The sequence below is a fragment of the Anas acuta genome, chromosome 6, assembly GCF_963932015.1.
Source record: "Anas acuta chromosome 6, bAnaAcu1.1, whole genome shotgun sequence".
Taxonomy (NCBI): Eukaryota; Metazoa; Chordata; class Aves; order Anseriformes; family Anatidae; genus Anas; species Anas acuta.
In genome coordinates, this window is record NC_088984.1 from 26,086,238 (window position 1) to 26,103,141 (window position 16,904).

Consider the following 16,904-nt stretch of genomic DNA (forward strand, 5'->3'; position numbering starts at 1 on the left):
TGGCCAAGTCAGATGGCGTGCTGCTGTGTCTCAGCAAGCACCTCGGCTGGTTGAGTCGAACTGGCTGTTAAAGCTGGCATCTGCACCCCGTGCACACTGCTGACACCTTTCCCCCAAGCTGTGCCACCTCCTCTGCTGTCGTCAAGCCCTTGCCTCACCACCTCCCCATCAGCGAGGGACCTGGCATTCCTCCCCCCACGTCTGATGGGATTATTCCCATCCCTAGGCTGTCCTGCATGCTTCCTGCCTCCATTTCCCAGTGCAGGTAGTACCAAGATGACCCCAGTCACACCGCAGAGACCCTCTGCATTCCTCGGTGACCTCGTCCATCTGTCTCCATGCCTGAGAAAGCTCACAGAAAATGAACTGAACCTTTTGCAAGATGCTTGCTGCACATAACCAGGAGCTATGGTGTGTGAGGCCAGGAGGAATCAGGCTCACAGGACCAGCACCACCACAACTGGATTGGCATCCTCCTTTAGCCTTAGCCTCTCAAAATTAGGAGTTTTCCCATCTGTCATTAGAAGAGGCACCTGCCAGTTAGGTTGCATAGGTGATGTATACAAAAAAATACTCTTCACAAGGAATTAATGTCACCTCTGAATACTCTTCAGAAGGTTTTCCTAGTAAAAGGGGAAGAAACAACTGTATTTGCACAAACTGTGGCAAAAGCATTTGACACGTTTTATAGGTGTGTGTTGGAACACAGACATATTTTTAACCCTAGATAAGATCTTGAGGAAATGTTTACTGGGCCTCAGAGGAAATGTAAATCAAAACTGCCAAAACTGTGTCAGTAGATTTCATTTCAGTTTACTTATTTAAAATGAGAATGAAAACAAGCAGAGTTCTGGGCAAGTTTGTACTTCTGCATCTCCTTTCAGATCTGTCTGTTTACATTATACAGTGTTTTGGGACTGACACAAAGGTGGCAAGTTGCTGAATTCTAAATGTCCTTCAATAGCTGGAGCATTGCATTCCTGTGCCTTTTGATGAGTCACATTACTTATTTGTCACATATGTTGTTAACACAAGGAAATGTATTCAATAAAAAAACTAATCCAGGCAGCCAGCCATGGGCAGATGAATGAAAGTGACCAAAAGCAGGTTGGAGCAGAAAGAGATGAAGAGAGAAAGGGCTGTTAAATGTGTGCAGTCTCCAAATCCTTTTAATATCAGACACAAAGCCTTTAGAGAGTGAAATCAACACTTCCCACACTAGAAACCCCTCTTTCTGCTCCTGAGCAGAAAGGACCAGGGTTAGGACCAGGCTCTTTTCTCATCTGACCTCTGTGATCTGAGCTTTCTCCCTTGACCTGACGACAGAGGAGGAGAAGCAGCTAGCATTTGTGTACACTGCTTTGCAGGGATGTCAGGAGCCTCTGGATCCTTCATCAGGGCCCACAGGGGCCCATTTTGGAAGGGAAGAGAAAGCTGAAAGCGTTGCCAGCGTTATGCTGAGCTGTTGTCCTCTGGAGTCCAGTCTCCAGCCAGGTTGTGAAATCAGAGGACTTGGACTCAAGACAAGAATAAACCCGAATTCAAAACAAGGTTTTTGTTACACCACCTCATTTCACCACTGTCTCCTTAGGGCACGTGGACACCACAACAGACCGCTGCCAGCTTCGTTACTCTAACACAACAGTTCCTCCCCATCGTTTTCTGAAGGGAAGTTAATATTCGGCTATGTTAATCAGGGGTAATTTTTGGCTATCCCAAACAGCATATCCAAGTCCCTTGTGCCTGACAGCTGAGGCAAAGCTAGTGTGATAGATTAGCACAGTGACAGCTTCTTCCAGTCTTGGTGGTTGTCTCAGCCATTGGGAGCCAAACTCTGGCCCTGGTTTCAGAAACTTAAACACCTCGTGATAGTGTAAACTGGCCCCATCCACAAGTAGCCTTGCCAAGAGCCAGTTGACTTAACAGGCATCACAGAAGGCAAAGGAGCCCAGCTCGTTGTTCCAGCACATGGCCATGAAGCCAGATGAAATTTGGAGTGAACAAACTCATTTGAGCTTTTCACACCAGTTTTGCTCTTTGGCTGGAGAGGAAGCAGTAGCAGTTTTGGCACTTTTCTAGCAAAGAAAGGCTGGGAGGGGAGGAGGCTGAATACTTTCTCTTGAGATAGGTGGGTACATAGAAACTCTTTGATATGATTCCCCCTGCCCAGGGCCTGGCCAGGGGCTCAGTCCTTCAAGAGATGGCTTTAGGCAACTCATCTTTCTTATTTCTATCTCAGAGAGGGGAGTCTTTCCTAGACCAAAGCATCTGGGAGGTCTTGAGCACTGCCTTAGTGCCGTGCCCTGTTTGCTGGCATGGCTGTGGCCAACTGCTATGGGAAAGGGCATCGATTTTGTGCCTTTTGCTAAAAGGAAATGGGGTTTCCTCCCTCAGAAGGCAACTTCTGGCTGTGTAGGTTTGTTGGCCACCAGCTGCTACAGCTGTTATGCATGGTGTGGAGAGGTGCGTCTTGTAGTTGCACTGCAAATGAAGGATTTTATTTTTGGTTTTGTCTTTAAATAACAGGAATTTAATATTTCATTATTTGAGACATGTTGCTTTTAGATCTGTCCTCTGAGAAACTGAGATCACCACAGCCTGGAGACCCGCCAGGACTCAAGGGAATTACAGTCCTAGACTAATAAATTTTGGTCTGACCTAGAGCAATCATAAATCCTAAATAAACCGTCTTACTTCACTCATGTTACTCAAAACTCACCATGGTGTTTCAGACCCTGGACATTGTCCATGCCCGCTTTTCCTGAAAGGTCAGTTTCTTGGAAAAATTGTGTTTAAGGAAGCATTCTTGCTTCCCCAAATATCCTCCCTATTCATTCAAAAATGAAATAAAAATATAATAATTAAAAAAAAAAGAGGCTCTTGTACTCTAGAGAAGATGAACAATCTTAACACATTCTTTTGTCTTCCCAGGCCTTTCAACTTGCCAGGAAAATCCTTCTCATCCGCATCCTTCCTTTGCTGGCCCAATCTCAGCAGCTTTCTCAGTAAACTGATGAAATCAAAGTGTAATCTGGGATCCCTAGCAGAACTCGAGCTTGTCCATTCAAAGGCTGTCTGCTTACCAGTGAGGCCATGATTCAGTGTTACACAGAAGAGTTCTGTTTTCCCCCAGCTTCCACCTGCTGGGGCTGAAACTGCTGTTGCCCAGCGAGCACTGCTGTGCTTACAGCATTGACCAGCCAACCCTTGCAGCTCTCCACTGAGGTTGGCAGGTTGAGGTAGGCAGGGGGAACTGGATGCACAGTCTGCAGTAATTCACAGTGTAGGCTGGATTTGTGCAGAGACATTGGCACATGTCCCACTACGTTCAACTAATTTTGAGAACCTGACCCTAAAATTTAAGATCAGGGTTGAACCACCTGTAAGAGCAGGTCTTGGCATGCTTTGTCTCCAGTCCTGCAGCACAGGAAGAACTGAGTTTCAGTTCCTAAAGTTTTCAGAGGCAATTCTCTGCTCTAAACCACAGCAGCCTCCTACGGAGCCCAGACTGTTCCTCTGGTGCTCACATACGCTGATTTTGGATTCACACGAGCCACTCCACTGCTTGCACTGTCATCACAGTGCACTTGAGATTCAAAAACAAAACTTTGTCTCCTGCTTTCCCACATACGCCGTGATTGCTTGTGCACCGGGGGAGTCCTGATATTCTCATCTACCTTCAGGAAGGATCGTTTGTCACTTCAAGCCCTCTAGCCACCTGGAACATGGAAATCCCATTTACATAAATTCAGGGCCCAGGTTGTCTCTTTGCTCTCACTGTTGTCATAGCAGCCTAATTCACCAGTGGTCATGTCAGCCCTTCACCTGCTCGTGGTGCCTTGGAGTTACAAGCAGCAAACACAAAGGGAAGAATGGGAAATTCATTCTTCAGTCTGGCTCAGAACTGCAGGGTAAGCATGCAGAAGAAACCTAAGGGATTTCATACAGAGAGGTTTTAGAGGGACCGTAAGCTACTCTGGAAATGGCTTATCACACAAATATATCACAAAATAGCTATTCTTCCCCTCCTTAATAATGACTTTCACAAAGTTCCCCTTACCCACAAGATGAGTTCTGGAAAACCACATGTACCTTAGGGAGCTTCCTAGCTGTCTTCTACTACAGAATGGATTACCTAAGGATTTCAGCTTGGATTAAACTCCCTGTGGAGCTTCAAATGTTGTCTTTCCACACCAAACAACATCCAAATCAGCTGTTGGCATAAACAACAGTCAAGCTGCCCCTTATTCTTGCCAGAAGAGTCAGGTCCAATGGGACTTTGCAACCACAATTTTTTTCCACCATAGCTTCCAGATCAAAACTTCCCACCAAGCAGACACCCAGCTCTGGAACGATCTCCAAAAGGCCCAATTCCAAGCTAAGGAAGGCAAGGGCATGGGTCCAGCTCCACTCCGGGACATGGCAGACGATTCTCAGAAATCTGCAGGAATCCTGTTTGCCTGAACCTGAGCTGAATTTGTCCCATATCAAATTTTAATGGAACTGGCAGAACTCTTACATTGCAGCATTCTTCTGTTCATTTAGTTCATAGTTCAAAAACTAATATCCCCCATTTATCAGCATTTCACATTGAGTTATTTGTTTAGTAGCAAAGAAAAGTGATTAAAGTATACAACATGGTGAAAATCACATTCTCATCCTCTGCACTGCTGTATAATTCATGCTGAAGAACAAATGAGATTACAGCTCTGGGACTGTCTCCAGAATGAGTTACATTTGTCCCGTTTCCCGTTCTTGCTATAATCTTTGTCAAGACAGTAGAATGATACATCCCATTTGCTGTCCCTCTCACAATATTTGTCACGCTACTGCAATAATAGAGTTGCTGGATACCCACATACACATCATGAATTATTTGTTGATGTAAGGAAAGTTTTCTTGTATTCTCGTCGAGTAATCTGCCCTTCCTTTTAAATCCAGAGGCAGGTACTAATAGACATTATTCCTTTTTATTTATTTTATGATAAGACTTGGTACTCTCAATCCTTTTTTTAGAAGTTACAGATGAGGACGGGGTGAGCAGCAGAATGGTGGCAGATGCGATGCATTACTTTGCTAATTGCAAAGAGGGACCTAGGTGTTGGAAAAGATTAAACTTGCTATTATATTATACAAATAAACCTGTATTATATGAATAATCTCACGAGCCCTATAAATAATGGCATGTTTATTGAACATGCCATTAGAACAGCCATCTACCCGTAGGCAAACAGCTTTGAGAAAACTTACCTTCTTATGAAGGCATTTGTGCACAACTGCTAGTCATCAACTAACAGCATTTATTTAACCTTACTTCAGAAGTGGATGTGCTCCGGTTGCTGCTGAGTAAATGCAAATGGGAAAAGCAAAGAAAAGAAAAAAAAGGAATGCAAGAAAATTGGTAGTGATGCTTCAAAAGTAATGGGAAAAGAAGGGAACAAACATTCCCCTGTGCTGTTTGCCCTAGAAGCAGTCCTTCACGTGGCAGAATACCAACAGGGAGTCTGGTTACTACCCCGAGCAAGCAGTCCCCTGTTCTGCTGGAGGTTCAGTTTAAAGCTTTACCTGCTTCTCCTTGGTTGGAAATCGTGAGAGAGGAGGCTCATTCCTGTTGTCTTCAACATATCTGGAGCCTGACCGGTCTGCTACCTCAGGCTCCTGAGGTATCTCTGCAGCTCTAGGAAGGGGCCCCCCAGAGCTCACAGCCAAAGCACCTCGCTGCTGGACACCCCCAGGGCCGAGTTAAAATGGCTCCGGGGTGTCTCCTGTCTTCTGGAGCTGGGGATGACTAAATGCAGACCTGAAAACAAGGAAGTGGAGACTGTGGGTAAGGGAAATAGTGATGAGAACCAGGAAACATGAAGCTAAGAGAGATCCCAGTCCTGCAACCTCAGCACTACTTGAGCACCTTAGCAGAGAGCACAAGTGCCACGGATACATAGCATGGGCACTCACTGCTTTCCCTGCGGCGTCTGCCAGCACTGATCTGCACTTCTGTGAGCTGCAGTTGTACAGAGAGATGGCTTTGCTCCACTATGATGCACCCAAAGCAGCTGTGTTCTGGCAGCACCACTGCTGGTGCCAGCCACATGGGAGAGGACCCAAAGGAGCATACCAGAGAAGGGGAAGGAATGAGGGCAAGCTGAATCAGACTGACAGCAGGGTGAAAAGGGTAAAGAGGGGAGAATTGGCCACTGATAAACAATGGATTCCTGATTGGCAAGAGCAAAATGATTTTATTCTGTCTCAAACAGGATGACATAAGCCAGCCGTGCACTGCCTGGGTCTTTCTCTAGGAGGTGTGCAAGCCTAGAAGTCCTAAACAGCAAAGAAATCAAAACAGGGAGACTGTCACTCATGCCATTCACACACACACAAAATGAACTTGTCTCACTATACAAACAGAAGCAGCATTATGGTAGTCAGTTTTGTATTTAGAAATGGAACAGTAACAGGAATGCTGTCGTGTGTTTTTTTTTTTTTTCCAGAGATTATGCATTCTTCCTGGGTAGTTTTTGTATTGCTGTTTGATATATGCATTTCCAAATGTGAAATATAGGCATGAACATTATGTACCAGCTAAAAAAAAAAAAAAAAAGTATAACTGTGGCATTGAACAGATGTCTGGAGAGAATAGGAACAGGGAAAGCATAAGGATACTCCTTCATCCCCCAATACCATCCTCCCAGCAGCCAATTATTTTCAGCTCAAGAGGTGTCCTTGCCACCCCAACATTTTCCTTTCCTTAACCGTAAGTGTTCAGTCAGCTTGTTCACGTGAGAGCTAGGTAGTAGTCAGTTGTCAGTGATTTTCAGCTATGATCCAGAAGGATTTCTTATTTTAGAAGATGGGATACTTCACACTGGTTAAACTTGCCTTGAACTAAAAGACCATAAGCCAAGCTTACCAGAGGCAAAATGCTACCTCAGTTTTTGCAAATTTCTATCAGTCAACCGACAGAGTAGGAGAAGAAAACAAATGACCGTAGATTCCCCAGCTAGAACCAGTTTTTCATTTGCCACTGTTTACAAAAGATGTGTAGGCTGAAGCCAGTTTCCTACACCTTGAGAGCAAGAATATTTTATATATATAATTATTCTGTTCTTTGTTCTTGGTTGTATGTTTCATTCAGCTTAATAATATCTTGAATCTATTGTCCCGTGTTAACCACAGCAATTACGCTTATGCAAAACCAGAAGAAGGTGTGAATTTCCAGGAACCATTGTGGGGTTTCACAATGTGCTGAAGAAGGAAAGCAAGCAGTTGCATAATTATTCCAGCATGACATGTTCATGCATAAAATTAGGCCTTCTCTCCAAGCACTGTCTGTCAATAAGCCCTGCAAGTCTATAGGAGAGCTGCTCATAACACATTCAATTTTACCTATCAGTGTGATGTCCAATTACTTGGGAAAGGGTGAAAGACTTTATGCCACATCTAAACATGACAGACATAACCTTTAAGTACTGGCAAATGCCAAGATGTTGCTGGCAGTAGGCATTCTGAACATGTTTGTGTTTTTCTTTGTACACAATTTCCATTTTTTTAAAATGCAAATTCTAAAGTATTTTAAAACTCTGCATTATCACATTTCCCAAGGAGCCAGTTTAGAAAACGGAAGGAAGTTTTTACACTACCTAATTTTTCTAAATCATTAACATAAAATAGGTTTTGTTCCTTCCACGGGTACTAAAATAACATTTCCTTGACCCCTAACTTCAGCACACAAGTATCAGGTTATAAATTCAATCATTACGTCCTGCACAAAAGATTTTTTTAAAAGTAACTCAGTTTTGTTGTATTGTTCTTAAAAAAGATTTCTGTAGTTTTGGGTTACCCATCCTAACTAGAAATGGGTGGTCAGAATCACAATGTGCATAGAAGAAAAAAAAAAAGTTTCTATGTGTAAAGGATGATATGTTTTATCCTTGTTTACTACATGGAGAAACAAAAAAAGAGAAAGCTGGTTGCAGTCACTGAGACAGCACGCTTTAGCAAAAACAGAACTTTAAGAATCACAGCTGCTATATTAACCAGAGAAGAGCTATTTGAGTACTAGGGATACTTAAAATACGAAGTGCTTTAAAACGGAGACTGCCCGTATTTCCTTTTTATAAGACTGTATTTTATTTCTTTATGCATTATGGAACTTATCTTTTTGTCATTTGTTGACTCCCGATGCAGCACTGGACTGCTGCTTCTCTTTCAGATAGCTTGAGGAGCTGGCATCATGGGCTTTACATGTATGTTCCTGCGAACATGTTGTGGCCTTTGATTTGAAGTCTGTGGCCTTCTGGGAACTCCAGTGGCAATCTTGGTTGCATAGGTAATAGCGTTACGGCTGAATGTTCAACTACTGTGCCCTTGCTTTTCTTTGTTATTAGAGGAGTCACATTTTTTCAGCAGGGCACCATAAGCTGGCTTAGTTGCCTGATGCACCGAGAAGTTAATGGGGACTAGAGCAAGGTTCTCATGCGATGCCTAGGACCTCATTAGGGATGCAAAATAAGATTGTAAGAAAATGGTAACTGAGATGTTTGTTACGTGCTTTGTTCATCTGTAGTGATCTTTTCAAGACTGCCTTTCTCAACTTTTTCTGGCCCCAAGGAACTATCTTTTTGCATCATTTACATCCTGATCAGAGCTAATAACTCAGCAGTTATTTAAATATTCATGGCAGTATTTAGCATATAATACTCAGCAGAAGCACCTTGCAGAAGTAAGAGACAGTTGTAACCTTCCAGTTCATGCTGAAAACTTAGCTCTGACCGACTTTATATCTGTTCCACATCCTGGATAAACATAAACCCCACAAAATCACTGCCTTACTTGCCTAACCTAGATTATTATTATGACTCTTCCTCTGTTGATCATCATGTATGAGATAAGAAAACTCAGTTCAATCATCTTTTGCTGTCTCTTACATATAATGGATAGCTACTGGTGGGGAATACTTTTTCCTTGACGTTAAGAGCTAGATTACAGTGCTCAGCTCAGTCCATCTAAGCAGCTTTAGGGACTGCTACAATCTGCAGTTCTCTGTTATATACCAGGTTATGGACAGGGCTTTTTGGCCTCTCCCTAACTCTTACATAAAGCCACAGTCCTCAGACAAAGTAACCACTAAGAAAGGAAGCTCTGGGCCTAAGATTCCTCAGTTTAAAGAGAAAATGGAAATTGAAATGCTGGTGTTGATGAGTAGCCTCTTCATTATCTTCATGCAGCAAAGAGTAGATTTCCAGGACTGAAGTTAGCAGGAAATCCTTTCAAGCAGCTTTGAAAATTTTAGCCAAGAATCCTCTTCTAGCAGACTTTTGGCAGCATGTGTGCACCCTTCTGGTTTCCTTTTTGATGTAGATCAGGCTATGCATATAGTGAAGGATTAAAAAGCAAGATACCAATAATAATAATAATAATATATTCATTTCAAAAACTGGCAGGTTTTCTTCCTTGAAATCAGGAAGTACCCTTGAGCCAGCTGGGCAGACTGAATGCTGGCTAGCAGTACTGTTTTCCAAGACAGAAGACATTTGATAACCTCTTTCAAGCATATTTTCTTTCTTTTTTTTTTTTTTTTTTTTTTATCTCTTTGAAGCTTGTTATGTATCTTCTTACTGTCTATAAAGAACAGTGAGGCCCTGTTTCTGACAGAGGCCTTGAGGACAACACATCTGATAAATCCAAGTGATGATGAAGATGATGACTGCTTTAGTAAGCTGTAAAACCCCTGCTGTTGGCAGGTAGCCATGCACAGTTGCCTGCTTCACTGTTCTGGGAATTCCACAGCAGTCTGACAAATCAAAGTCTTATTCCAAGGCCCATCTTTGAAGGTACAGTCATACAGGCCTTTAGGACCGGGGGCCCAGGATCTGAGCATGGTTTTAACATTAGAAAGCTTGGGGAGGTTTCTTAACAGCAACAGTAGTTACAGTTTCTGGCCAGAAAAATGCCCATATACAAAATAGCCATCCACCTGCAGTTTACCAGTGGTGGCCTAAGCAACTGACTAACCTGCTGATCTCCTATCCTGTGGAAAACGTAAAATCGTGGTGAAAGAGGGTGAGAAATTTAACAGTGCATGGCACTTCCCTTCTGAAGAAGTGGAGTAAGGGACACATACATTTATCACCAGCAAATCTTAGCTGATGTGATCTGTGCCTCATGAATGGTAGAAACGGAAAGGCTCCATTTTGTACTATACTTGTGCAACTCATTGTTTTCTCGTTGTATAATAACCACAGCACTATGATCGTGATTCATGCTTGAAACTGTTCAGCAGCTGTTTACTTTGTGCTGTATTTATTTCTCTTGCTGACAGTCCTTTGTTATTATAGATAGTACAACAATGCTCTTTTAATTTTTACACAGAGATGGAGAAATCCACCTAGATGCAGCCTTTAAGAATCTTTTTCTCAGTCCTCTCCTCTGTAAACTAGAGATGTGGTAAGAAATACAAAAATGGGGGAAAATTGTATACTTTCTTCTCTCTCCCACCTAAGGCCTGCTTTTGTCCTTAACAGGCTCAATGACATTCCCAAACAGCTGAATGTTTTTGTTCTTTCTTTCTAGGTAGATTTTCCTAAGCAATCAGACTTCTGCTGCAGCATTACATTAAAAAATATATATTAAAAATAAATAAATAAACAGAATGAGCATTTTAACTACAAGCAGTCTTTGCTCTTTCACTGCAGCATGGCTTCCATCCAAAGCCAATTATGTAAAACAACAGCACCTCAGCACCATTACCAACAGCCATCTAAAAGGAAGAATTACACCTACTCAAAGCTGAAAACATTTTCAAGAAATTTAATTATTTTCTTACTTTCTCGCCTTGAGCATGCTTCCTACCTTACTTCACTCTAAAACGCCTTGGGTGTTATTCATCTAGAACATATGGAGCACTATATAAATCCAAGTTGTTGCTGATTTTACTTAAAAGTCAGGTTTTATTTTCTGTTTTTACTTCTGCCTGTTTACACTCCTTGAAACATCTTTTGCATTGCCCCAGATGTCGTTTCTCACAGTGCTTCATCTTTTCTACATGCTAATCTTGCTTCCTCAGTACTTGTGATTTTTTGCTTCATATAGTGATAGAGAGAAATGCAATGCCAAAAACTAATTGTCAAAGAAAATGGCAAAATGATTTAAGTTCATGCCTTTAAATTCAGTATCAATTAAGTTTAATGGTCAAAATCCTTTCATCGATTTATGAAACTGCGTAGATCATGATTTCTAAAGGAAGAAGTGACTCTGAGACAGCTCTATCTAATAGAAAGATTTCTCTTTATTTTACAGCCTACTGTCTTAACTTTAACATACTATGGATATAATTTGTAGCCTTTTGTTCTCATATTGGGTTTTCAATGATCTTGGTCAAGAATTCCAAGTATGCTGATAACAGCTGCTGGCAAAGCATGTTCCCTGTGCTGCAATTGACTATAAGATGCAATAATTGAAGCATGATTTACTCTCACATACGGCAACAGGGGGCTCTCTAGAATATCCATCAGTTACACCCTGGAGGCAGAGGGAGTTGTTAGTTACTGGCTAAAGTTGTGGTGGTCTTCTAGCATGTTTTTCATTTAACAGCTGGGTGCTCTGCAGACCATAGGCATTTCTAGGGAGTGTTCCTCATGAGGAAGTCATCTTAATTAAGATGACTTAGGATCACATGTAAGCAACGCATCTTTTTCACTCCTTTATATACAGTTCTTCCCTAACATGAACTAGGAGCTGTGAGTGAAAGCAAACATTTGGAAGAAATCTCTTTGACTTAGGCATGTGATCAGACAGCCCATAAAATATGAGAGGCACTGAAGTGAAGGGGAAATTTGGAGGGAAGAGTAAGAGGAAGAGACTGAAGGACATATGGGAATATACATAGAAATAAGGCAACTAGAAGCAGAAGACAGAACTTGGCCCTGTAGCACAGATGTTTTTTGCAAAGCAAGCAATTAATACGGTATAGTGCCAGCCATCAGCCTGAATTCCTCTTGTCATCATTGACGAGAATAAATTAGTAGACATCCATAAATTTTGAAAGGAGGAAATATGCACTACATTCCAAAGCATGCATATTTCTATTAACTTACCCTCTGTGGAGCTGGATGAGAAGAGGCAAAATCTGGGATTTTGGGTCTCATTCCTGTTTGAAAGCTTCCATTCATTTAATCACCACTCGTTTTGGCCTCATATCTCTGCAGTTTTTCTCAGTACTAACTCTTGCTCCTGCTGCTGCTGAAGGCAATGGAAAAAACATCATTGTGCTCAAAAGCACTGGAATTGTAAATAGTCTCTCAGGAGTTAGTCAGCATGGATATCTGTAGAGCTATCCGGATGCCTGCTAACAGCAAAGTCCAAATTTTTCACGTTGGGATAAGGATTATAGCAAAGACCTACAGAGAAGAGAAGGCCTAGGCAGGGGCCACGGCTTTACCACTTAGTAGCGCTGTGCTTGCAGGACCACAGGCAGTTCTTGTTGGTAAATACCGAAGAGGCGCTGTGTGACTGTTGTGAGAAACTTCAGAAAGCTCTGTAAAGTCCTGCACAAATGTATTATTATGCTCCGTGGCAGTACCTGCTGCTTCAGTCTTGCTTGCTGTCCCTGTTTGAAGATCTGCTGTGTGCAATGCTGTTAAAGGACTGGAGAGCTCTGGCGAGGAAAAGAGCAGTTCCTTGGCTTAAAAAGCCCTAAGAAGCATTAAGAAAGCTTGTTGGTTCTGCACAAACATAGCAGCATTCAATTATAACCCAAGCTTTTTACCAGCCTCACTCAAGTACAGCAAATACCAGCTGGAGGGTAAGGAGGGATTTGCTTTCCAAACAGCTAGGAGAGGCATTTATTTCACTAAATTAAACAAATATCATCCTGTTTATGGCAGTAAAAGTCAGCTGGACATCATGAGCTGTGGCCTGTACTGCAGGTTGTTCAGGACTTGGCATCCACGAAAGATCTCAAGGGAATACAGCAAAACTACAGAAAACACAGATATGTGTCTGTGGGTCAGCGGGAACCAAGCACAAAGCCCCAGAGATGGAGGGCAGGTTACTTCCACCAGCAAGACTGATGTTGCTGGTGCTACAGTGTTCTCCTACGGTCTCCTGAGAGAGCATCTACCTGCAGAAGAAATGCAGCATGCATTGACCATCGCAATTTCCAGAGATGCAGCTTCTCCTGCCTGCAGTATATTGGCTTAGTCCTGGCTGTTGAGGGCTGCCCAGTGCCTGACCAAAGGGTGAGAAACCATCCCAGTTGGAAAGGGGGACTGGGTACAGTTCCTTTGTTGTATGTATGAGCACAGAGAGCACTTGTATCATGCAAAGAGCACTCACGCCATGCTTTCTGTAGCCTTGAGGCACTACGTATACGAGTAACCTCTACCACTAATCTTACTTGTCCCTTACTGTCCAGATGACGGCTGCTGGTGATTCTGAATCTCTCAGCTTTACAGGGTCCCCGTTATCGATAATGCAAGAAAAAGGAACTCCATAAAACTGAATGATACAGAGGATTTCCAACAGCAATTTCCATCAGCTGGTTATTCTCATTGTGACCTGAGTTTGGGCATTTTGTCAGCAGCCACTCATGCACTGAATATTCTGGCAACCTGCAGAGAGGCTGTGACCCTCTTCACTGCAAGCAATCTAAGAGGCAATAGGGCATTCATTCCCTCCCAACTAACGGGTGGGAAGGTTGATTGATTTGCTTGATTGATTTGCTTGATTTGTCGAGCAAACCTCCAGCTGATTTCAGGGGGGCCGGCACTTCACTCTCTCCCAACCTCTTTTGCCCTACATTCCTACATGCCCTGCTTTTCAGTACTAGCTTACTTTTGTGTAGTATAAGGACTTCCTTCTTTATATTTTAGAGAAAGCAGTCTGATAATGCAGACAGTCTTGAAAATACAAACCAGAATACACCTGCCACCAGGAAAAGGATAAACTTTCTGATTATTTTAAAGAAGAGTTGCACTGGGCTTGTGAATTGAGACCTTAAACATGCCCTACCTGAGGTTCACAGGAAATCTATAGTGAAGCCAGCATTTTAGTACAGCTCCTGAGTCCCAGCCTGGTGGTTTTTTTTTGTTTTTTTTTTTTTTTTTTTTTTTGTTGTTTTTTTTCCTGAGGACTGTCATTCTGCTGGTAAGATTAATGACTGTACAGTGTGAGAGAGAAACGGGAGTGGACTAGTCAGTACTAATGCCAGTACACACACACGCAGACTTACTTCCAAAAAAAAAAAAAAGGGAACTTACCTAGCAATAACTTAGAAAATCTGATTTCTTATTTGTTCCAATGGTGAGAGGCATTTCCTTTGTCTCAATCTACTTCTCAGCAGGAGTCCCACGCTGATGAAGTATCATCAAATTGTCAGCTCCCACTGAGAGAGACACCCGCACTGCTCACTGATTGGAGACATGGAAGCAGTGACAGGTGTTTCTAAAAACTGTTGGGTTTGCAAGTTAAAGGAAAAAAATATATACATATATATTTTTTCCCCTCCTGAAAGGTATTTCTGAAGCAGAGGAGCCTGAAACAAGGCCGTGAATATTATGTTGGGAGAGACAGAAGAAAAATGAAACTAGCTAGTGTAGTGAGGAAAGGGGTGGTAAAAGAGTGTGGTAGAAGGACATAGAAAAGATACATTAAATAGAAAAAAAAATCAGTCAGCCTTTTTGATCAGGAGCAGTAAGACATACAATAAAATTTAAGAAAGTCAATTTCAGTGGTACAAGGAAGTTTGTTCTAGGTCAGCTGAAATCTCAGTACAAGGCTGTTTTTGGGGCACACCTTGCAATGGGCCACTCAATCAAAGGAGTTGGTGAGATTCTGAAAATGAATTAATCATTTTTATGAATAACGGGGATATCTGCACGGGGTTATTGGTTAGAAAGAGAATGCAAAATTTATGCAGGACCAGTAGCACCACATATTAAAACTGAGCGGCTCTTCTCACAGCAAAACCATATTTCATTTGCCTTTTTAACCATTTCAGAGAGAGTAATGGAAATTCTCATTGAAATTGTACAGCAATGATCTCCTCTGCTACATGGGGATAATGCCAAGCCCTCCTTTTACATAGATGAAAACAAGTGTGTTAATTTATGTGAGGTCCACAGCTGCTAAAGTCAGGAATGTGACATGAATGTCCATGATACAATGAGTAATCCTACCTTCAGCAGGAAGCGAATGGCGTTCAGTGAATAAGCCTGGGACCATACAGAGAGGAGAAGGTAAAATATTGACCAGCTTCTCACACAGCGATTATTTGTCTGTCCTCTGCATTGTGAGGCACAGGCCCTCTGGGGAGGACTAATATAAGCTCATGTAATTAGATAATGCATGCACACAGGAGGGTTAATTAAGGTTGTGTGGTTCTGACGTCTCCCACCTCCGTGTTTGAGTTTGCAGCCTTAGAGGTGTGGTGTTTTTCAGGTGACTGTTTTTACCTTTCATGTTTGTCTAACAGAATGTAATCTGTATTCATTTTCTAACACCAACCAACCTTTGGCTTCCCCGATTGTTGCTAAACTGCACTGAAAGCCCCTCATCCCACCAGCGCAGGATCCCTCTTAGAGCTTCAATCATGAGCAGCTCCCTCCAGCAAGGGAGACTGAGCAACAATAATAAAGCATTCTCAGTTTCTTTCTGCCACTCTTCTGAAAAACAGCAATGGAGCTGAACAGCCACAGCCAAACTCGTAATAAGGTTTTAATTCCCTTTTATGTGGGGATACACTGATACCAGGACTGGTGTAAGAAAGCAATTGAGTGGAAAGGGGTTGGCTTGTGTGGGCATGGAGAGTGTTCACGGTAGGCTACCCTGCGATTCGTTTGTATAGAGCATGATTCAATATGCATTGGATGGATAGATGCTAACTGAACAAAGATGTCTGAACCCTTCTGTGCTCAGAGTAATTCATGCTGTCTGTCATCTAAGGGCCAGATGCTTCCTCTGGACCCCTTGGGCAAAGGAGCTGGTCACAGGCTATGAAGAGCACAGTCTGGCAGCTCCCCAGATAAAGTGTCTAGTCATTTGCTGCCCTGCAGCAGCTGGGGGGCTGTGGCAGCAGCCAGGGACTTGGTACTCCACCTATTGCTATTAGGCAGATAAAGCGGTTTAATTGTGTATCTGCAGGGCACTCTCCTGTTGTTTCTCTGTTTTCTCCCTATTAACCCTCTTCTGAGCACACCTGACCCCTTTGTCGTGGAGCTGAATGGTCCCACTACGTCTAAGCCTCCCAAGACAGCTTTTGGCAGCAAATTTAGGCCAGACATTTTCCTGTCTCTCTACAGTATTTTTTCTCCTGCCATTCTTCTCATCTCATGTGCAAACCCTCCCGGGAAAGGCCTACAGAAGTTAAGAGGGATGAAACCAATAAGAGTCTACAGAAGTGTAATACTACTCTATTCTGGAATTGAAACGCAGAGCGCTGTCTTCTGCAACCTTTTTGAGCCATGCTACCGGATTATGTTCTTTGACAAAGATGTTAATTGTATTCTATTCTATAGGATGTTCAGAATGTAAAGAAAGGTTATCATTTTCTCTTAAATTCTCCAGGGCTTTTCCACAGAAAACGACATCACAGACGATATAATGCAGTCACCACATGAAGTATGCCCATGTCTCTTTTGTTAGGTACCTTTTTTATTTTTTGTATGAATTATTTATTACTCATTAATACCGGAGGAAGTGAATTGTGCTCCTGAACATGACCAAGAGAATGACAGAGGCAACGTGGCAATAATTACAGGAGTGTGTGAGCTCTCTAAATGCCTGTAAAAATGATTTAGTTGGTTGTAGAGGGGGAAAAAAAAAGGATGTTTAATGCCTGTTTTTGTAGGAAGCTTGAATGCCCAGGTGATGAGTGCTATATAAATACCATATAGACCATTTTAAACAGT

At 42.4% G+C, this 16,904-nt stretch overlaps 1 long non-coding RNA gene across 6 annotated transcripts; it reads right to left on the bottom strand.

The window, feature by feature from the left end:
* Positions 1-604: 604 nt before the first annotated feature.
* Positions 605-15,298, bottom strand: LOC137858356 (uncharacterized). 6 transcript variants are annotated; one of them, XR_011097672.1, is made up of 6 exons: positions 15,174-15,298; positions 14,256-14,405; positions 12,093-12,237; positions 5,566-5,800; positions 5,251-5,339; positions 605-3,930 (listed from the first exon to the last, which is right to left on the bottom strand). It is a non-coding gene; the product is annotated as an uncharacterized lncRNA (long non-coding RNA). The 6 variants fall into 6 exon arrangements; XR_011097671.1 differs by having other exon boundaries at positions 5,251-5,342; XR_011097670.1 differs by lacking the exon at positions 605-3,930 and adding an exon at positions 4,521-5,094 and having other exon boundaries at positions 5,251-5,342; positions 12,093-12,234.
* Positions 15,299-16,904: the final 1,606 nt, after the last annotated feature.